The sequence below is a fragment of the Canis lupus genome, chromosome 12, assembly GCF_048164855.1.
Source record: "Canis lupus baileyi chromosome 12, mCanLup2.hap1, whole genome shotgun sequence".
Taxonomy (NCBI): Eukaryota; Metazoa; Chordata; class Mammalia; order Carnivora; family Canidae; genus Canis; species Canis lupus.
This window is the reverse complement of record NC_132849.1, coordinates 18,720,682-18,743,709: the sequence shown is the minus strand read 5'-3', so window position 1 is coordinate 18,743,709 and position 23,028 is coordinate 18,720,682. Positions and strand designations below refer to the sequence as shown.

The 23,028-nt window shown below is 32.3% G+C and overlaps 1 protein-coding gene and 1 long non-coding RNA gene across 10 annotated transcripts in view; one reads left to right on the top strand and one right to left on the bottom strand.

The window, feature by feature from the left end:
• The window catches only part of LRRTM4 (leucine rich repeat transmembrane neuronal 4), a 708,453-nt gene that overhangs the window by 160,072 nt on the left and 525,353 nt on the right, over positions 1-23,028 (top strand). The window lies entirely within an intron of this gene.
• LOC140601267 (uncharacterized) overlaps positions 1-23,028 on the bottom strand; it is a 113,951-nt gene that overhangs the window by 25,700 nt on the left and 65,223 nt on the right. For 4 of the 7 annotated variants that reach the window (XR_012004293.1, XR_012004295.1, XR_012004292.1 and 1 more), the window contains exon 4: positions 22,868-22,987. This is a non-coding gene — a long non-coding RNA (uncharacterized lncRNA). Of the gene's footprint in view, positions 1-4,756; positions 4,820-17,964; positions 18,096-22,867; positions 22,988-23,028 lie in introns of all 7 variants that reach the window. The other 3 variants (XR_012004290.1, XR_012004291.1, XR_012004294.1) reach the window with 3 other exon arrangements.

Here is a 23,028-nt window from a genome sequence, read left to right as displayed (position 1 = left end):
TACATTTGTGAAAAAACCTGTGTCAAGAGAAAAATCATAACTGCTTTTTTGATTGCTTGATTACTAAATGACTTCTTAGTTTATTCATAATTTTTTCATGTTGTTAAAAAAATACTATTTCACAGAGCAGAACACAACCTTATAGGAGGTAATTAAGAATTATATTCTGGAAATATGCCTGAATTTTGTGATATTTGGTAAGTAAGTGATAACAAGACTGTTTTCATTGACTATGTAGCATTTCTCTAAGCCCATAAATATTCAATAAACCTGTTCTTGGTAAATTTAATTCTACTTAAGACTTTTGAATATGAGTAAAAATATAGATCTGCCCACTTGCAAAAAGAGAATATGTTACTCTTTCTTTTTTCTTTTAAAGATTTTAGTTTAAAAAAAAAGATTTTTAGTTCATATATCTCCTCAGTGTTCAACTTCCACCTTGAAAATAGAGGCAGTAGTTTGAACCCTGAAAGAGTTGATAGAATCCATAAAAGTGAAATCCTTCTCACCAGAAAGATCAATATTGGTTTAAAAGTTTGATTTAAATAAATGTTGTTTGTTTATCTGCTAAGAGGTAGGATTATATGATTTTGGGGGATTTGCTCTACTCTGGTGAATATAAAAGCAGTGATTTTCCCACACAGAAATTACTACAATGATAATAACAAAAATAATAGAGGTGGTTCTGGTTATCATGGTGATTCTATGACTTCGAGACTCATTTTATATTCCTCCCTTACTGTAAAGACAACTATTTATCAGGACGGGTTTAGTTATTCTGCTGTCTTCCATCCAGGGATACAGGCTGTGCTAGAGGCTATTAACTCACTAAGGGTGGCAAGCTGCTGGGAGATGGGGGTATAGTTAAAGGATGGGGTGCAAGGACATCATAGGAATTACAGAAGAAGTAATAGGAATTCAGATGGCTCTATGAATTCAGAAAGCAGTCTCCCTAATTTTATTATAGCTGCTAAGCTAGGGTTGTCCCTTTAAAATATATTTAGGTGGAGATTTTGTCTATAAGTTGACATTTTGTCCTCTGCTGGTAATTCCTCCTTTCTTGTTTGGATTTAAATCTACAATTTCCTCTAATTCTTTTAGTCCTTTAAAAAGGAACCAATTTTGTAGCTTTCTCTAAATACAGCGCCTATATATAGCAGTAGTTTGAAGACTCAATTTTTAGATGAATTTTAAACAAATGTGTGCTGAAGAGCAGAAGGTAAACATTCTTATGTTCAGAAGCCACTCATCCTGCTACAGTGTGGCAGGTGTGCTGATGTTGAATGCAAATAAATGTTCATGAAAACACAAAAAGGTAAACAAAAACTTTTCTTCCCCTAGCCATCCATGGCATTCTCTGCTTCTAAGTGTATATAGTTTATGGGAGAGCCTTTGCCAATAAAAATTACCCTTTGAGGTTCAAATTTAGGTATGTTTAGAGGGGACACATGTAGCTTATTTATCTTTAGTAACTTTGTAACTGTGGTAAATGTATCAATCATATGTGGAATTATATATCTCTTATAATTGAAGCTTCCCATTATACCAAGAAGTACTCTATTTAAATTTTTTAGAGTTTCTTTTCATTTGAGAATTCAAGAGAGTTATATAATACGTTTAGTTAAAATTCCGAAGCATTCTTCCTAATACCTTCTTCAAAAGGAGGAGATAAATCTCATATATGCATTTTATGTTCAGTTAGATCTGTGGTTTACACATAGGAGATGAGATTATTTATGGTACATTCTCCCATTTTTATTGAGGACCTGATGTTAATGAGACAGCATTTTGAGGAGTACATTCATTAGTCATTTACTATTTATGTCACAATTTTGAGTCAGAATGGAATTTCAGCCTGGATGCAAAGCTCAGTAAACCATATCAGGATGACAAGACACAGAATTCATGAATTGCACATGGCCCTGATTCCTAAAAGGACATAAGGGAAATTACCACCACTACTCCTATTCAGTGAGATGACAGTAATAATACCTGGCTTTGTTAGATTCCATCTCACTGCTGTCATTAGGGACAGTGCTGGAGTCTGTGTCGGTTCAGGACGATACAGTGTATTCTTAGGAGTACATTTTACTTTTGCTTTTGCTTCTCTATACTTCTAAGTTTCATTATTTTTCTTCCTTGCCTCCCACTTCTGTTTTTCTTTCCAATATTCAGTCCCAAGGACTAAAAATATGTGGATAATCCATGACAGCTACATAAGATGAAATTTAGAAGCATAGTATAATTTCTTTTTATTATGAACCAAGGTAAAGTTTACTGTGGATGTTAAATATGGACATGTATAAATTCTACAGGGACAAAATAGAATGGGGTTAATATGGATTCTGGGAACAAACTACATGGATTCAAATCCTCTCTTTGCCTCTTCCTACTTACTGACTTTGGACAGTTATTCATCCTCTTAGTTCTTCAGTATTCTCATTTGTAAACTGATGGGCAGTAATAGTGCCCATCTGGACTCTTATGAAGATCCTTTGTGATATACATTAAAAAGTTGCTAAAATTTTCACACTTCTTAAATTAAGAAATATGCTAATATTAACTATGGACCAGCTTTGTTTACCAACAGTTTTAATCCTACTAGGGTCTGTTTTGTCTTAAGAAATCTATAAATCAGACACTTAACAGGTTCAGTTGTTTGGTGGTTATGGACAAAGGAATAACAAAGGAGTAGCCATAATCTTCCATCTTAGGATCCTGATGCCAAGGCAGAACCAGTGATACTATTCTCACAACTGATCAAATTTTACTTTTCATAAAATGAGCTCTTCTGGGATAACAACTGACTTAAGTCAGTCCCTATATTACTGTTCATGGGGAATAAGAAGGATAGAGTTTTGATGGTTAAGACTATGAACTCTGAAAACAACCTGCCTGGAATGAAATTGAAGAAATGCTACTTTTGGCAATTTAACTAAACTTCTTGGCCTCAGTTTTCTTATTTGTGAAATACCAATGGCTGTAGGGACAGAAATGGGGAAAGAAGGATGAGTTCAACCAATAAAGAGGTAAAATATGTGATGTTGGTATGGAATGGTCCCTATAGGACACCCAGACTTAGACTTCTGTCATCAATCTTAAGTTTATAAGCTGTTGCCAGTCTGTGTGTGTATGTGTGTGTGTGTGTGTGTGTGTGTGTGTGTGTTTGCATTTATCTTTTATAGTTAGTTTAATGGATAGTTTGAAGGTATATCAGACATAATTAGTCCTCTAAAAAGACAAATGTTATGTCTTCTAGATTATTCTTTCAAATACTTTATCTGTGAAAGGAATCTATAGAACCATAGGTAATGGAAGATATGGATTTGAGGAAACATTTTCTTTTAAGATGAACTAAAATTGAAGATTATCATTTATCTAAGATAATAAGCCCAAAAAGAAAAAGGAAAAAAGAGGGATGGAAAGAATGGTGATTCAAATAGCACAGTTGCTCAAAAAGTAACAGGAAAAGAAAGCTGGATAAAAGGATAAGTTTTAGTTTAGACAGAAAACTTCTTCCACTAAAATGAGAAGCAAGAATGAAGGAAAGCACCTTTTGATTCATTTGACACGGGTAAAAAAAAGGAAGTTTAGAAAGTTCTTGCCCCCCACCCCCTTTGTCTCCAGTGAAAAAGGAAAGATCATTTGCTGAGAGGAGGGAGAAGATGAGGCATATGGCACTGGAGGAAGGAAGTCAATATTTAGAAAAATTCCTGAAAGAGTTCATAGATAACTTACTAGGAACATATTGAGGAAGATCTGGCAGTCTAAGATCTGGATGAATTTTGATATTTCATGAGGCTATAACAAGACTGGGATACATTCCTTATGGATTGTCAACTCTTTAGGACTGATAACAGAGAAGCTACATGGTTGGATGCCTGGGACCAAAGGTAGGTAACTAAACAAGAAAGTTAAGTTCATGGGTGAGATACCAGTGAAAATTGTGGCACATGTGAAGGATTCTGAGGGAAATATTGAGGGAATAATTAATGGATTGGGGAGATTACTGTAGGAAGTGCAATATAACTTTAAAAAATAGATAATAGAATGAGAGTATGCTGAATGGATCAATGTGTCCTATTAAATGTTAACATGCCCAATTTATTTGTTTAATTTCATTCAGTCTATCTGGTTACATTAGGAATGCCTTGGACTATTGGAGAGTCTGGAACTTGAAGTCCCAGTTCTGCTCTGCTCTTGTCTAGCATGGGAATGTTATGGAAGTCATTTTACTGTGTTTGGCTAATATATCCATAAATTATAGATAATTTATGTTTTAGTAGGCATTCAGTTCATATCAAGTGAATAAAGTAAATAGAATCATTGGAGTGTAAGGATAAAATTGATATGAGTTATAACACAATTATAAAACACTACATTTCCATTTCTCAGATATGTAAACATATATCTTGTTTTTTAAAAAAGAGTACAGAGAAGAATTCATATTCTATTGTAGTAACTAGATTGGAGCTTTTTTTTTTGGTTGGGGCGTATACAAAATTTTACATCAGTAATTTCTTCTTTAACTAACTTAAATTGCACATAATATATTTCAAGTTAATGTACCTTGTTGAATAGAAGTACAAGAGAATATGTAAAGCAAATATAATGTGCCAGATACTTTGCATATCTTATCTTTCTCCCTTAATCTGCACAACCATAATTTGAGGGAATTATAATTGTCCCATTTTATAGTTGAAAAAAATGAAAAATAATGCAGTTGTATATAGAGTGATAGATCCAGGATTCAAACCTCGGACTATGAAAGATATGTGCTCAAAATCTCGGCAATCCCTACTGCTACATTGCTGTTAGTCTGCAAAGAGATTCAACAGGTTTGTTAGTGATAATACAATTTAAAGCAGTCTATTTTATAAGACCTAAACATACTATGTTGTATAAACCTTCACATTCTTCTCTAATTAGAAAAATGCTCAACCAGAACAATGAGACATTGAAAGAACTGGGGGAATATGAGGTGGTAATTTTCTTCTTAACTATAGTAGTTAACCTAACGTAGCACTGATTAAAATAGAATGAAAAATTCAAAAGGAGACCCCAAAGTTTTCAAGAGTTTTATATATGCCATTTTATATGAGAAGACAGATGACTGATTATATAAAAAAAATATTTAAATAATTTCATTAGAGTGGGGGAGGGGAACTAAAAGTCCCCTGACTCAGACAACAAAAATGAATTTTATTGGATTAAAAGGTTAAAGTTGAAAAACAAAAGTTATAATTACAAACAAGGGCAATAGTTACCTGATTTTAGGCTACAAAAGTTTTAGGATTAAATCCAAATGTAAAATAATAAAAATTTGATGTATGTATTACATAAGATTTAACAAAAGCATCAACAATTAAGGTAATAAACTACTAAAATTTTGGAAATGAAAATAAAGGACTAGTATAACTAAAACTAAAATATGAAATGCTGTCATCAATCAATTAGAAAAAGTTGAACAATCTAATAGGGAAAGGGAATTCGGAGAAGTAATTCACATGTATGCTAAAAGATTATTAACCACAGTATATAGTTGACCCTTGAAAAATGTGGGTTTTTTTAAATTTATTTTTTATTGGTGTTCAATTTACCAACATACAGAATAACCCCCAGTGCCCGTCACCCATTTACTCCCATCCCCCGCCCTCCTCCCCTTCCACCACCCCTAGTTCGTTTCCCAGAGTTAGCAGTCTTTACGTTCTGTCTCCCTTTCTGATATTTCTCACACATTTCTTTTCCCTTCCCTTCTATTCCCTTTCACTATTATTTATATTCCCCAAATGAATGAGAACATATAATGTTTGTCCTTCTCCGACTGACTTACTTCACTCAGCATAATACCCTCCAGTTCCATCCACGTTGAAGCAAATGGTGGGTATTTGTCATTTCTAATGGCTGAGTAATATTCCATTGTATACATAAACCACATCTTCTTTATCCATTCATCTTTCGATGGACACTGAGGCTTCTTCCACAGTTTGGCTATTGTGGACATTGCTGCTAGAAACATCGGGGTGCAGGTGTCCTGGCGTTTCATTGCATCTGTATCTTTGGGGTAAATCCCCAACACTGCAATTTCTGGGTCGTAGGGCAGGTCTATTTTTAACTCTTTGAGGAACCTCCATACAGTTTTCCAGAGTGGCTGCACTAGTTCACATTCCCACCAACAGTGTAAGAGGGTTCCCTTTTCTCCGCATCCTCTCCAACATTTGTGGTTTCTTGCCTTGTTAATTTTCCCCATTCTCACTGGTGTGAGGTGGTATCTCATTGTGGTTTTGATTTGTATTTCCCTAATGGCAAGTGATGCAGAGCATTCACAACATCTCCAAAGAAACGAGAGCTTTAAATGATACACTGGACCAGATGGATTTCACAGATATCTACAGAACTTTACATCCAAACTCAACTGAATACACATTCTTCTCAAGTGCACATGGAACTTTCTCCAGAATAGACCACATACTGGGTCACAAATCGGGTCTGAACCGAAACCAAAAGATTGGGATCGTCCCCTGCATATTCTCAGACCATAATGCCTTGAAATTAGAACTAAATCACAACAAGAAGTTTGGAAGGACCTCAAACACATGGAGGTTAAGGACTGTCCTGCTAAAAGATGAAAGGGTCAACCAGGAAATTAAGGAAGAATTAAAAAGATTCATGGAAACTAATGAGAATGAAGATACAACCGTTCAAAATCTTTGGGATGCAGAAAAATGTGGGTTTGAACTTACTTCATAGATCCATTTATATGCAGATTTTTTTCAGTAAATACAGTCCAGTACTATAAACTATTTTCTCTTCCTTATGATTTTTCTTAATGACATTTTTTCTCTAGCTTACTTTATTGTAAGAATGCTGTATATAGTACATATAACATACAAAATATGTTAATCGATTATGTATTTATTGGTAGAGCTTCCTGTCAACAATAGCTATTAGAAGTAAGTTTTGGAGAGTCAAAAGTTATGTACAGATTTTCAACTATAGAGGGTTCTGCATCCCTAACCCTTGCAGTGTTTAACAGTCAACTGTATATTAAATATTTGTACACTTTTAGTAATGAAAGACATTTTTAAATTGACAAAAATTACAAAGTTGGTAATAAATGTTATAGATACTAGAAAAATCTCAGGAAGAAAATTTATCAGTGTGCACTAAAGCTTCATATTCTTTAACATAGTAATTCAACATCTAGAATTATCTCATTGAAAAATATTCTTAGATGTGAAACAATTACATATGGAAATGAATACTTTTGAAAACTGAAAATAACCACAGAGTAGTTTTTTTTTTTTTTTTTTTCCTGGCATGAAACATCATCTTTTAGGGGGAAGGTTAAGGAAATGATTTCAGTTTATATTAAGTGGTAGAAAAAAATCTGATGCTAAAGCAGTATATAAAGTATGATCCTATTTTTGTCTAAAATATTATGTATTCCAACTTACCAATTATAAACTTAGAAAAAACTATAGGAAGGAAGTACATTAAAATAACAGTCTGAGTGATGAGTTAATTTTTTCATTTATTTTTCACCCCTCTTCTTAAGTCCTCATAATAAACATTCATTGATTTTAAGATGAGGTATGCATCTGTGCTATAATCATTACAAATTAGAAGATTTTTTTCAAACTAGAATATTTTTTAAAGATAATATTGTGTGATGCATTAAATCATATGCCATCTTCTTTATCTTACAGTTATATAAATTTTAGTCAAGTTTCTAAGTTTGCTGTGGTGACATGCTGCCTATTAATTGTCTTTTGTCTTCTTAACACCTAACCCATCTCCAGGAATAGCGCAAACAATCAAATTTGGTTTGGCAAATGAATGAAGTGCATATTTATATGCATTACTCTGGGGAAGGTTTGAAGCAGACATTAAGCCTAACTAGATATTTTCCATTTAATTAGTATTCAGGAGGATCAGGAATATTGTGGAAGGATTTTCTTAAGCAATGATTAAAATACCAATGTGGAATTGAATATGCTATGATTCTTGATTTTCTATAGAATATTCCAGCTGTGCTAATTTAAAATGTGTTGTGGGAAATAAGAAAAGGTCAGTATCATCTTTGTTCATTTTGCTACAGTACAGTGACACTTTTTGTAAAAGGATGGTCTTAGTTTTCATTTTGTTTTTCTTCTTTAAAAACTTGAAATTAGCCTTCACTTCCACTATCTAAACAAAAGTAAAATCAACCTAAACATTTTGAAGTTAGAGAAAAAGAATATGAATGTAATGCCTACGTATAATAAAATATCTCTGGCAAAACACAATCTGATTCTAGTTCATAATCATATAACAGATTATAAAGTACAACATCCAAATGTTATTTTAAGTCACTAAAAACTAAAGATGCATAACCTCTACAAACTGAAGAGAAGACATAGTAAATTACAAGGGATCAGTGTTTTATAATTATGAAAATCGAATGGCACATTATACTCTTTCAAAGAAATTAAAATGTCTTAATTTGACCTTCATAGAAATTATAATACCTAGACTATAGCACATAGCCTCATTTTGCAGATAGAAACGATGACACATAAAAAGGTTGAATGATAAATGTAAAACCCCACAGTCAGTCCTTGTGTTAAGACTGGATCTCAGGGGATCCCCGGGTGGCGCAGCGGTTTGGCGCCTGCCTTTGGTCCAGGGGTGATCCTGGAGACCCGGGATCGAATCCCACATCGGGCTCCCGGTGCATGGAGCCTGCTTCTCCCTCTGCCTGTGTCTCTGCCTCTCTCTCTCTCTCTCTCTGTATCTGTCATAAATAAATAAAATATTTAAAAAAAAAAAAAAAGACTGGATCTCAGGTTTTTGTTTTTATCATGATTGCAAGTAGAAATTTGCAATTAGGCTGATCTTTTTGTTCTGTGGTCATTATACATGTTTATGTGACTGTGTATGTTGAAATGATAACATAATGCCAAGACACAGCAAACCAACGGACATTTTGTTTTACTGATTCCGTTTAATTGGATTTCTCAAAACAACATTGATCTTTGTTCTCATTTCTCTCTCTCTCTTTTTTTAAGATTGTATTTATTAATTTGAGAGAGTGAGCCAAAGTGAGAGCACAAGTTAAGGGAGGGGCAAAAGGAAAGGGACAAACAGACTCGCCAATGAACATGGAGCCCAATACAGGGCTGGATTCCAGGACCCTGAGATCATGACTTGATCTGAAGTCTGATATTAAACCGACTGAGCTACCCAGGTCTCCAGTTTTAGATTAGTCTTGTTTAATTGTTTGGCATTTATGTATAATAGGTACAATATCTTGATAATTTACTATGTGCTGGGTGCTGTGTTTTATCACAGGAATTATCTCTATCCTTACAGTAACCTTGACATATGGACTATTATCATACTTATTTACAAGAGAAGATACCCAAATTAGGAGGTATTACGTAAATTTCCCAAATTGTTTACTTTAATGCAAATTTCTACTGGCCTCTGGAATAGAAAGAAAATTTTAGACACAGCCAACTTGTGTATTCTTTAAAAATTCATTTATAGATTCTTAAAGAATTTAAACTCTAAGGAGATTTTTAAAACTAGGGAAAGTGAATTTAAACAATTGGCAGAATAAATAAGGAAGAAATCTTAAATATAACATTATATCAATCTTAAAAATAAAAAATGAAGAATGACTTACTCTGATACTCAATATATTCTAAGCCTATAATAAGTTCAAAAAATCAAACTAGAACCAGAACACTATTATAGATGGATTGGTCAATGGTATATATATATCTATATATATGTGCACATATATAAACATGTACACACATGCATGTTTACATATATGTGTTGCCTGAGTATATAACTATATATGTACAAGTATAAGTATAAAAGTATACACACAAATACATAAGTAGTACATGATAAAGCCACATATATTGGTAGGAGTGAATTGTTCAACAAGTTATATTGAGATATAGATAACAATTTGGTTTAAAAGTTAAGCTATGTTCTTACACCAAATTCATTTCAAAAGGCAAAAAGAAATGATAAAATCAAAAAATGCCTAGATGAAAATATAAGTATCTTGTTTCAACATGGTATCATCTCTATGCTTATTCAGAAAAGATACGTGTATGTATAGAGATAGTCATTATAGTTTATCTGAAATAAGGAAAAAGTTATTATCTAAAAACAAGGGATGAGCTTTCTACGTTTTGATTTAACCATACAACAGTAAACTATTTAATCTTTAAGTATGGCATTGTAGAGTTTATAAACATGAAAAAAATGCTTAAAATATACAGTGAACAGAATATACACTTTTTTTTTTTCAGAGAAAAAAATAAAGCTTTGAAAAATATACATCAAAAGCTAGCATCTATTGGAGAGCCTGGGTGGTGCAGCCAGTTGAGCATCAGACACTTCATTTGAGCTCAGGTTGTGAACTCAGGGTTCTGAGATCAAGCCTCGTGTGGGGCTCCGTGCTCTATGCAGAGTCTCCTTGAGACCCTCTCTCCCTCTGGCCACCTCCTGCCCAAGTATGCTTACTTTCTCTCTTTGTATATAAATAAATAAATCTTTTTTATTTTTTTAAAGATTTTATTTATTCGTGAGAGACAGAGAGACAGAGAGAGAGAGAGAGAGAGGCAGATACATAGGTAGAGGAAGAAGCAGGTTCCATGCAGGGAACCTGACATGGAACTTGATCCTGAGTCTCCAGGATCAGGCCCTGGGCTGAAGGCGGCGCTAAACCGCTGAGCCACCCAGGCTGACCAATAAATCTTTTTAAAACAAGAAGTTAACATCTATGAACCAAAGGCACTAAAAATTGTAGTGTTTCCTACTTTCATATTTAGGTCCTTCCATTTCAGTTTCTACATTTCCTAGTGTTACTACATCTAAACTATATATCATGATATAAATAAAAGCATTTTTAAAAGAAAACAGTGGGACTACTGGGTGGTTCAGCAGTTGAGCATCTGGCTTCGGCTCAGGGCGTGATCCCAGAGTTCTGGGATAGAGTCCCACATCGGGCTCCTTGCAGTGAGCATATTTCTCCCTCTGCCTATGTCTCTGCCTCTCTCTCTCTGTATCTCTCATGAATAAAAAATAAAATCTTTAAAAAAATAAAAATAAAAAATAAAATAGTTTGAATTTCATTTTTTACATGTGTGTTCAAACTAGTACTTAATTTTAAATTTGGCATTTTATAATACTTAACTTACATGTTGTATAATCCAGAATTATAGAATAAAAATAGTCAGGGATTTTAACTATTTAAAAAGAGTAATAAAGAAATATGTGTAATATTAATTCTACTTGTTTTGATCTGTTTGATATTACCAATTAGGCCCCTAACTGAAATTCTTGCAATTAGGCACCTAATATTTCTGTTCTTTGTTTCTCTCTGAAAAGACGTTTGTAATAGTGTGCACCAACGCACAACAAAAATCACTATTCTTTCTTATTTTCCTGAATTCTTTGGAGTTTCCGATCGTGGTTGCAATAAAACCTTGGTTTGGAAGATGAAATTGCTGTGAGACTTAAGGGATCGCCGTATTGTCATATTTAGACCAATAATTCACATTAAACTAAATTCTTCAAGCAGGGACAAACGTGGCCTCTTCAAATATAAACACCTACAACAATGAGAACTGATTACAACTCAGTTCCAAGCAAATTCCTGGGATAGGGAGTATTTTAAATAAGGTGGGCCATGCATAAAATTAATTGCAATTCCTAAGTTCACAAAATGATCCAAGGGGGTTGTAGATCACTTAATAATTGTCCATGTAATCTGTCTTCAATGTGTTAGGTCACTGAGGGAGACCAGTATTTACTCTTTATTGCAATCAAATGTAGGAAACTAACACATTTTCCTCTGGCCATCTGGTGAGTTGTACATCAAATCAGTAATGTGACTTCACTCGTAAAATCTAATGATTATTCAAACATTGATAAGGGGAACTAAACAAATAGTTTTAAACTGTTATTCCATAAAATGGAAGATCAGGCTCAGCATCAAAAGGAGAGTGAACAGCTTCTCATGAATGCTGAAAAGAGGAAAAGAAAGTTGTCCTGCAATAATCGAATCTTCCCTCATTACCAAATGATGTTCATGTGATTGACTAGGAATTGGGACATGCTTATGTACCTTGATCCTTCATTTCTCATTTTAACTTACACTGTCAGAATATTTCACACATGTAATTAAGCTGAGTTCATTAATAAAATTGTACAAAATGAAGCAAGGAAGATATAAATGTAGACAAAAAATATCCACTCTTCCTAAATGTATATGTATGTGCATGTATGTGTATTTCAATATTTTATTTAAATTCAATTTGCCAACATATAGTATAACACCCAGTGTTCATCCCATCAAGTGCCCTCCTTAGTGCATGTCACCCGGTTACCCCATCCCCCCCAAGTATATTTTATAGTAATCACTATTTCATTTTAAATATTTTTACAAAATACATATTCACGAAAGAATTCTATTGTTTTATATACACATTTTTCACATTTTTTCTTCCTGTCATTTTTTGTTACTTATCCTTTTGCTTCTGTTTTCTTGTTCCCTTTCTTCTTCATTTCACAGTGACCACCAAGTAGTCTGAGTTAAAGACTAAATATGAGTAATTCTACATTTTTCTCTGTATGTGTGTGTATGTATACTGATACACGCAAATATATACATATATAAGCATATAAATGTATATGTATACATATGTAATATATATGTATAAACATATATACATATAAATATATACGTATATAAAGTTTTGTCTTTCACAAAAGTACATTATTTTTTACTTTTACTACTCAAATATATCTCATGGAAATATTTCCAAATCATTTGGTTTATTTCTGTTTATCTTTTAATATTCCATTGTACAGATGTATCACAAGGTCATTAGCCATCTTAATACTGATAGGAATTCAATTAGTTTCAAATCTTTTACCATTATACTTTAATAAATACTACAATGAACATCATTCTACTTATATCATTGAATATTGTTGTTATTTCTAAGAAATAGAATACATCTTTATTTCATCTTGCAGTATATAAACTTATATTTTCACCAGTAAAGGTTTTGTTGATTGTTAGCCCTTTACTTTTTTTTCAGTGATAAGCTTAAAATAACGTATCACTATACTGAAATAATTTTTTAAAAATTTATTTATTTATTCATGAGAGACACAGAGAAAGAGGCAGAGACACAGGCAGAGGGAGAAGCAGGCTCAATGCAGGAAGCCCACTGAGCCAGGCATCCCTAGTGAAATAATTTTATTTCACACAGCATATTCCTGGGTGTTTGTGAGTCTAAAAAACTTTTTATGTACTTTTTGGATATTTTGTAGTTATTAATTCTCTGCTTGCTGGTGGAAATTATTTGTACCTTTAACTTGTTTATGGTATTTCTACAAACTATTTTAAATTACCTCTATATTAAGATATGTCTCAATTTTTCCCCATAATTTTGGGTTTCAATTCTTGGTTATCTCTTAATTATATATTATACATATAGTTTCAGGTAAATCTTAAAAATTAAAAAAATGTAAATATTCATTTATTACTATTTCTCAAATTCTTCTAAATTCATTCTCTGACATCTCAGTATTCTTAAGCTTTCTGTGGGAATATTTATAAGGGAAAGAGTTGGAGTTCCTGAGGTTAAGGTCTCTAACATTGAAGAGTCTAAACCTTGTACTGGAGGGATAATTGAAATTTATTGTTATATGTGGTATTAGATAGATCTAGATTCTCCTAGATACTTACCTAGATTTCTCAATGACAATAATTAATTTATAATCTGTCAATTGCCTACTAAGTTGGGAATAACACACCTTTCATAACTTATGCTCTCATATACATTAAAATTTTATTTTCATGCATCTCCAATGCTACTCAATTGAGTATTTTTTCTTTTACAATTTCAATATATATTTTCTACTGTGGTAAATGTATAAGTTTTCTAATACCTGGTGAAATTTTTTTTCTCTTCCCATTGTTCTTCAGCAAATCTGTCTTTTTTTAAAAAAAATAAATTTATTCTTCCTTGTAAACCTTTAAAGTCATCTTATCTCCATCCCTTCACCCCAAAAACAACAAACAATGACATCAAAAACAAATATGTAACCATTGGTTGCTTTTAACAATTTTAAATGTATGATAAATTGGGGGGAAATAAACCTCTGTTTAAGAGCACAGTACCACTTTCCATTTGTTAAAATCTTATTTATGTTCTTCAAAAAAAAAATGATTAGGATTTTCTTTACCATTTCTGTTGGACTATTCTTATAAAATTCATCCATAAGCATTATCTAAGTGTTTTTGTAGTTGTGAATAGGAGGCTTTTTAAAAAAATTTCCATCTGCTTTTCCAAGTAACTATTTCTAGACCAGAAAAGAACTAGGGTTTTATTTTTTATCATATTTACCTTGTATGCAGCCAAAGTAGGAAAGTGAATCAGTTTTAATGGCTTTTCAGTAGTTTCTGCTATCATTAACATAAATAGGATATTATCTCTACTTTTCTGATGTTATTTCATTTTTTATTGCATTCACAAAATCCTCCAAAACACCGTTGATTAAAAAAAAAAAATGGAGTTAGCCAGTATCTCTGTCCACCTCCACATATTACTGGAAATGCTTTTCAGTGGTTTGACATTTATAATCATATTTGTTGTCAGTTTTAATGGTCGTCTGTTTTTGTTTTCTTTGGAGTTTTTAAGTGGCTGCTGTACTTTATCAAATGACTTTTCATTTAATTTTCCCATTAATTTGTGAATGTAAAATTATGTTGGTAGTTTTTTTTTTTTTAATCTAACCACCTCTCAGTAAAGTAATAAATTCTGGTTAAGTGCAATTTTTTAAAATATTAATGTCTTTCTTTGCTATAATTTTGTGCATTTTTGATAACTTTTCATAACATTTGATCTATAGTTTTATCTATGCTTATTTCACAACATAGGTTCATTGAAATTTCAAGATGGTATATAAGCAAAAGCATAAATTAAACAAACATCATCACCCCCCTAACAGGGGGGAATGTTTTAAATATAAAAACAGTTTTTTTATATTTTATATTTTTCCATAGATGTCAAATTATATATATATATATTTTCAAATTTAACATTCTACTCTGTATACTTGTAAGTCATATTACACTTGACCAAAAAAAAAAAAAACAAAAACAAAAACAAGAAAAAAACAAAACAAAACAAAAAACTTTCCGTGACATTATATGTGCTTCTATAATTTTATTTTAGGGTCTGCATTGTGTTCCATCATGATTTCATGAAAGCATTTTAAACTTTTCCTTTTTGTTGGACATTTATTTAAAGTTTTCCAATTTTTCTTGACTTGCAAATAGTACAGTTGAACTTAATTATCAGGCCAAAATGTATGCTTATTTAAACATTTAGATAGGTTTTGCCTATCTTCAGCCACCAGACAGTGTATGAGACATCCTATTCTCTGAAACTCTAGAGGTCAAAGAAATTGCATACATGTTTGTGTGTATTCTGCACTTGTTAACTTGTTAACTGCTTTTTTTTTTTTTTTTTTTTTTTTTTTTTTTTTTTACAACTTGTTCATTTGTATTTTTACCAAATATTTACTGAGTATCTGATAGGTGGTGCCTGTTCAGGCATCATTAACTATACATAGGTGTAGATAGATATACATGTAAATAGGTAAAATTATATGGATATAGATATCCTTTCATTGTTGATTCACTTGATCATATTTTAGACCAATGACTCCTAAAGTGTTTTCTGGAAACAAATTAAACAAACAAAACCTGTTTGCAAACAGGTTTGCAAACACCACGTTAATTTGAAATTAAACACTTAGAAACTTTATAGCAATTCAACAAGAATATTTTATATCTGCTGAATTTAAATGTAAAAATTGTATGCTTGAATATGTATTTTAATTTAATTTTCACAATTCTTTCCCATTATATTTTATAACATAAACTACTATAATATATAATATATTTGATATTTATTTAGTATCTTATTTATAAAATATTTTATAAAACTGTATATTTATGACTGAATAAAAACAACTAATCTTTCATCACAGTTTGAGAAATATTATTTTAGGAAGTTACCTGTTTTTCCTTTGGAAATTACAAAAATCCATATAAAGGTAAGTGACACACAAAACTCATAAAAGTAAATCCACATAAACTAACACAGATATATAAATAGTATTCTTTTGCAAGGAATAACTTCTAATATTTTGGTAAAATTATTGTTGAGGACCCTGGCAGGAAATGCCTGGTAATTATGATGAGGTGATTAAAGAGAGAATTTAACAAACATCCGTTTACAAGGGCATGAAGTTATAATGATAAGGAATGCTGAAAAAGTTCTGGGCATACATTGACCAGTGTGAAATCAGTGTGAAATCATCCTATCCCTTGGGTTTAAAGACGAGGCCGTTGTTACTGGTTAGTGGAAACTCTAGGTTTAGGGTTTAACTGTTTGACAGGAGTTATGGTCCTTGGTCAAGGCATGTGACCACCATCAGGTTACAGTCTGCAAGGAAATAGCTGAGGAATAGGCACTTTCAATACTCTTTCTGTTCTTGTCAGTGCCTTATATGGTCCAAACCAACTAGATGTCAGAGTGCGAGGGAGCTCATCATTTCAATGGCTGCTTATATATTGTTTCATAAAACCTCTGTAAATGGTTATTTACACTTTTATTGAATTACTCAGTATTATATGTAATGCTACAGTTGAAAACCCTATAGCTGCATTTTTGTCCACATCCATGATTATTTCTTAATTTGATTTCCTAAAGCAGAGTTCCTCTACTGTTTGGAAAAATTTTAAGGCTAGTCATAATTATTCCAAGGAATATTGTAGTAATTTAAAATTTTCACTGACAGTGTATATGAATGTCTGTTTTTCCATAGCCCAGTTGCCTATGTCCACATGCAAGTGCAGATTCTTACACATACTGGATATATGCACTTGTACATGTCTGTTCCTCTCTCTCTTATTTTGTTAGACATATATACTTTCTCATGCATCTTAGATTTGTATTTGCAAGCAAAATGTAACATTTTTTAAACCTTTTTAGCCATTTGTATTTCATTTCCTGTGAATTGCCTTAAATGGCTTTACACATTTTTTATGGGTATCAATTTTTTTAATCAGTTAGCAAGAGCTCTTCATAAAATCAAGTTAATTAAAACTTTCTATAGTCATATGCATTGCAAAATTACCCCCAAAGTATATAATTTGCTTTAATTTTTTGCATTTCTTTATCACAGAACAATTTTATTAAATTAGTATTTCCTAACAAAATTTCTGCCTTTGTATGATCTTCCAACAAACATAACTGAACAATTTTTTCATATTCTTCAATTTTTACATTTGTTTTCAGTAAGACTGACTTTTTTGTTTGTTTACCACTCTATGAATGTTAACACATAGAACTGTGTAATTACCGCCATGATTGGGATTTAGAACAGTTTTATCACTTCATCTAGTACTACTTTGCAGTAGCATCCTTCCCTATGCCTAACCCTAGCAACCACGGATCTGTTCTCTGACCCTACAGTTTGGCATTTTCAGAATGTCCTATAAAGGAATCATACATTATGCAGTTTTTGAGAATGATTTCTTTTACTCAGCATAATACCATTGAGATTCAAACAAACTGTTATTGGTGAGTAGTATTTCATTCATATATAAAAAGTACCACAGTTTGTTTATCCCTTCATTTGGTGAAGGATATTTGAATTCAGTTTGTGGACTTATTATTATTATTAATTTATGTTTGATTATGTCAGTATATCTAAACATAATGTTTAAGTTTTGTGTGATTGTAAGCTTTCATTTCTTTAGGGCAAATATCTAGGAATGAGATCACAAATTCATACAGCGAATGCATATCTAAATATAAGAGAAATTGCCAACCTGTTTTCTCGAGTGACTTTATCATTTGGTTTTCTTACCAGCAATGTTTGAGCTTTCCAGTTGCTGCACATCCTCATCAGTAAATCGTATTGTCAAAGCTTTGGTATTGTAGTTGTTTCTTTCTAGTAGGTGTATAGTGATATCTCAGGATATTTTAATTTGTATTCCCCTAGAAGGTGGAAAATCTTTTAATGTACTTATTAGCCATCTGTGTATCTTCAGTGATGTATTTGTTCAAAACTTTTGCCCACTTTTTTTCTGTGAGTTGTCTCTTATTGTTAAACTTTTAGAGTTTTTTTTTTTAAATATATTTTGGATACAAGTCCTTTTGGGATCTATGATTTGAAAATAAATTTCCAAACCTGTGGCTTGCCTTTTCCTTCTTTTACCACTGCATGTCTTAGAGAAAAAAAAAAAAAACTTTAATAAAGGCCAATTTACTATTTAAAAATGTATTTTGGAGTCCGGTGGGTTTTTCTTTTTTTTAAGGATTTTATGTATTTATTTGAAAGAGAGAAAGCACTTGCACTCATACACTAGTGAACAGAGGGGCAGAAGGAGAGGGAGAGGCAGAGAATCCATGTTCTGAGCATGGAGCCCCACGTAGGGCTCAATCTCACAACCCATGATATTATGACCTAAACTGAAATCACAAGTTGGTGCTAACTGACTAAGCCACCCAGGCACTCTGGCACTCTGCGTTTTTTTTTTTTTTTTTTTTTTTATTGGTAGGATTACACAATATACATTTGATATGGTTGTCATTGGGAATTTACTTTTTGTTTTATATTTTTAAATTCATTTTACAATTCTCTTTATTTCTTTTCTTCTTTAAACTGTCTATTTTTTATTATTTCTTTCAATTTTAATTGAGTGTTTTACTATTGGTATGTTATTTTAGCAGTTGCTCTAAGACCATTCTTTTTTTAGTTTTCAGTGTTTTGATTGCAATATATCCTGGCATGGATTTCTTTGAGTTAACCCTATTTGAAATTCTCTGAGCTTTTGAAATTTGTGAATTCATCATTCTCACAAAATTTGGAAGTTTTCGGCCAGTATGTTTAAATATGTTTCTTTTTGTATCACACTTTTCTTTTCTTCTGATGCTACAATAACAAAAATATTAAACTTTTTGTTTTGCCCCAAAAGTCCCTGTGTTCATTTTTTTCCTCAATCTTTTGCCTCTGTTTTTCAGATTGGATAATTTCAATTGCTAAATTTTCAAGTTTACTCACATTTTTCTGTGTTATTCCCATTCTTCTATAAAGTCCAATCCATTATTTTTAGTCCAAAAAGTGTCATTTACTTTTTTATTTCTGTTTCTGTGCCAAAATTTGATACTGCTCAATTCATTTGAAGAGTGCTTATCTTACTTCTTGGAACTTCAATATTGTGACTGTCTATAGTCTTTGTAACATAATTCCAATATCTGACTATCTTAGAATTAATTGTTATCTATTGTCTTTTTTATTATATGTCAATTTGATATGACATATAGTTAATATATATTATGATATATATCTTTTGTATAATAGCAATTCTGATTTGTATTCTGGATATTTTGAATACTATGTTCTGGAACAGTAGGTGCTATTTACATCATATTGAGAATGCTGATTTTCTGCTTGCTTGCTTGCTTGTTTACTTTTACTCTTTTAGGTGACTTGTGTGAATACCACTCAATGGTGAGACTGGCACAAATTTTTAAATTTATCTATTTATTTTTATCTAGATTTTAAAAATTTATTTATTTATTTATTCATAAGAGACATACAGAGGGGCAGAGACATAGAAGAAGCGGGCTTCTTCCATGCAGGAAGCCCGATATGGGACTCGATCCTGAGATACGGGAATCACACCCTGAGCCAAAGGCAGATGCTCAAATGCTGAGCCACTCAGGCGTCCCATTTTTATCTAGATCTTACATACATTTTTTCTGTCTGTTCCATCCCCCCCCCCTTTTTTTTCCCATTTCTTCACTACAACAAACTAATTCCTTAAACATCTTTATATCAAATACTCAAACTTCAGGGAATACTCTTCCAACAATCCTACCTGCCTAACTTCTCTAGTTTCAAGTATCAACTTAATATTTCTTCTTTAGAGAAGCATTCCCTGACAATTTTCAATACTTATATTTATATCACAATTTCTTATTACTTCATAGCACAAAATTCAAAGATTTTCTCTTATCCTGTATTTGTTTTCACCATTAATTTAAACACAGCAGGTTTTCACCATTGTAACTGGCATAGAGTGGGCACATACCTAATAAATATTTGCTAAATAAATAAACTTGCTAAATATTGCTTAAATTATTTCACTATTCAATCTTTAGAGTATATTTCAATCATTGCCATATTTTCAAATATTTATTTATTTTTTGCTTTTTAGACTTTTCATGGGAGTCAAAATAAGTTAATACAAGTGACCATAAATAACTAAAACTAGAATTTAAATTTTTAAAATAGAATACAGAATAAAATATTTTTGTTACCACAAATTTGAGTCAACTGGCCTTCAAAATTAATATACATTGGATGAAATTCAACAGCTAAATTGGGGTTTGGAAAGTCTAGTGTTTAACTCACTAGTATGAATTGCATTATTTTCTGTGAATCATTTTAATATTTTTTCCTAGAGCAATCTGTTTTTTATGGAATCAAGACACTTACTCAGAAAACCCTATTATAATGTATGTTAGAAAACATAAGAGCTCTCCATTTCCTACAGAATAAATAATAATTGTATCTGTGTTAGGACTCTTTTGCTTGCAAGTAACAGAAACCAAATGAGCTAGATAAAGAAAATAGAAGATATATTGGGTTTTGTTACTTCAAACAACTATCTTCAGACATGATTGGATACAGGGCTTAAACTCTGTTTTTCCATCTTTATCTCTCATATTTGCTTTTCTCTCAATGCCAGCTTCAAGCTCTTTTACTGTAAAAGAGATTTAGGCAGTTCACAGACAACTGTTTCACAGTCTCTTAATAAGGGAACAAGAATGTTATTATGTATTGTTTGGAATCCTTAGGAAAAGCACTAATGACCCAGTTTGGATCATCTGCCCATTCTTAGGATTCTAATTGTGTTTCTTAACATTAGTTCCTAAATTTGAACCTCTTGGCACATCCCACTGGTATGTCCAGGGAGTAGAGTTTGTTAACAGAGCAGTGACTGGTCTGAGGCAGATAGTCTACCATGTATCTTCATATACAATGTCTTTCTTAAAATAACTTTACCCTCCAAATTAAATAATTTCATTTCTATTTTTTTCAGTGAAAAATATAAGGCCTAATTGGATTAAATAATTTGTTTATGATCCAACAGTTATTTTTTTTAAGATTTTATTTATTGATTCATGGGAGACACAGAGAGAGAGGCTGAGACACAGGCAGAAGGAGAAGCAGACTCCCTGCAGGGAGCTCTATGTGAGGCTCTATCTCAGGACCCGGGATCTGGGATCACGGCCTGAGCCAAAGGTAGATGCTCAGCCACTGAGCAACCCAGGTGCCCCAAGACCCAAGAGTTATTAAACAGAAAAATGGAGACTTCAAGTTCAATTGTTTCCCTTTCTACTATACTAAGTTTTCTCAACTTGGGACTACTGGTGATTGGGTTGGGTAATTCTTTGTTGTGGGGGCTATCCTGAGCATTGTAGGATGTTTAGCAGCATTCCTGACCTCTACCTAGTAGAATTCAGTAACAACTCCTCACCTACAGAGTTATGACAATTCAAAATATCTCCAGACATTGCCAAATATCCTCTGAGGTAAAAAATATAACCCTAGTTGAGAACCATTGTACTATACTACTGATTCCCAACATGAGTTCTGTGTACACAAATCCTTCATAATGCTCCATGGAAAAGAAGAGTGCTCTATAAACAAACATATTTAAAAGGCTCTCTATATACTATAACTTCATGGTAAATTGCACTGTGTAGTATATGGATATAGCAAATAGCTCTGAGAAATCCTGCAGTAATGAAGCCTGTCCAAATTTTATTTAACTTAAATGCTGTCTTCTTTCTGAATTGCCCATTAACTAGCATAGAACTTCTGTGATGCTATAATACTTCATTCATCTTGATTCAATGCCTTAGCATATTCTATTAAGCCCTTTATAATCTGTCCTCACAAATTGTTATTCCCTGCAAGAAACTTTTCCAAATCAAACTTGGAAAAGATTCTTTAGTCCTTACATAATTCTTTCTTTCTATCCATAAATACTCTTCTCCTTATCCTGTGTGGTTAACTCCTACTCATGCTTAAAAGACCCATGTGAAAGTGTCAATACTCAATACAAACTCTGAAAATTACTTATTGGAGTCTTCCCCCAAAATAAATTATTTTATCTTAGTGATCTTTCAGCATTTAACCCAAATTGTCAGATGGCATTCATTTTTTCATTCATTCAGTAGATATGTATTGAGTGCTTTGTCTTGTATTGAATGGCAGCGTATACAGTTCTTGTCCTCATGGGGAAAAGAAGCTACCAGAGGAGATAAAAACATGCAATTATCAATAAAAATGTGATAAATATTATTTTAGAGGAAGTATTAAATGTTCTATATAATCATAGAGCTGAAATAATCTATGAAAAGGAAAGGCTCATATGACAAATGATATCTCATCATAAACCTCAAAGGTAAGCAGGAACCACCAGGAGAACAAAATCAGAAGAGATGGAGAGGAGCATTCTAGGAAGAACAAAAACATGAACAAAGACTCAGAGACAAAAAGAGAATGTGTGTCACTCATGGAACTGGAAAAACAATAAAGAGTCCTGGGAGGACTTGATCATAGATGTTGAGCATGAAAACAGAAATCTACATGAAGATACATTTTTCTCCACCTAATTATGTTCAGCTACACACAAAAGATAGTGTACTAGTCTTCATGTCTGCCCTTGTGACTAGCAGAGTGCCTGACTTACGTTATTCAAGAAGTGTTTTTGAGTAAATGGACCTTTATTCCTGATAGTCCATGGGATAGTAAGAGATACGCAGTGTACGTCACTTTCCCCACGGAGGATTTCATTTCACTGGCAGAACATCTGAAATTGGAATTGCAAAAAGCTTTATATCAGAGTTTTAC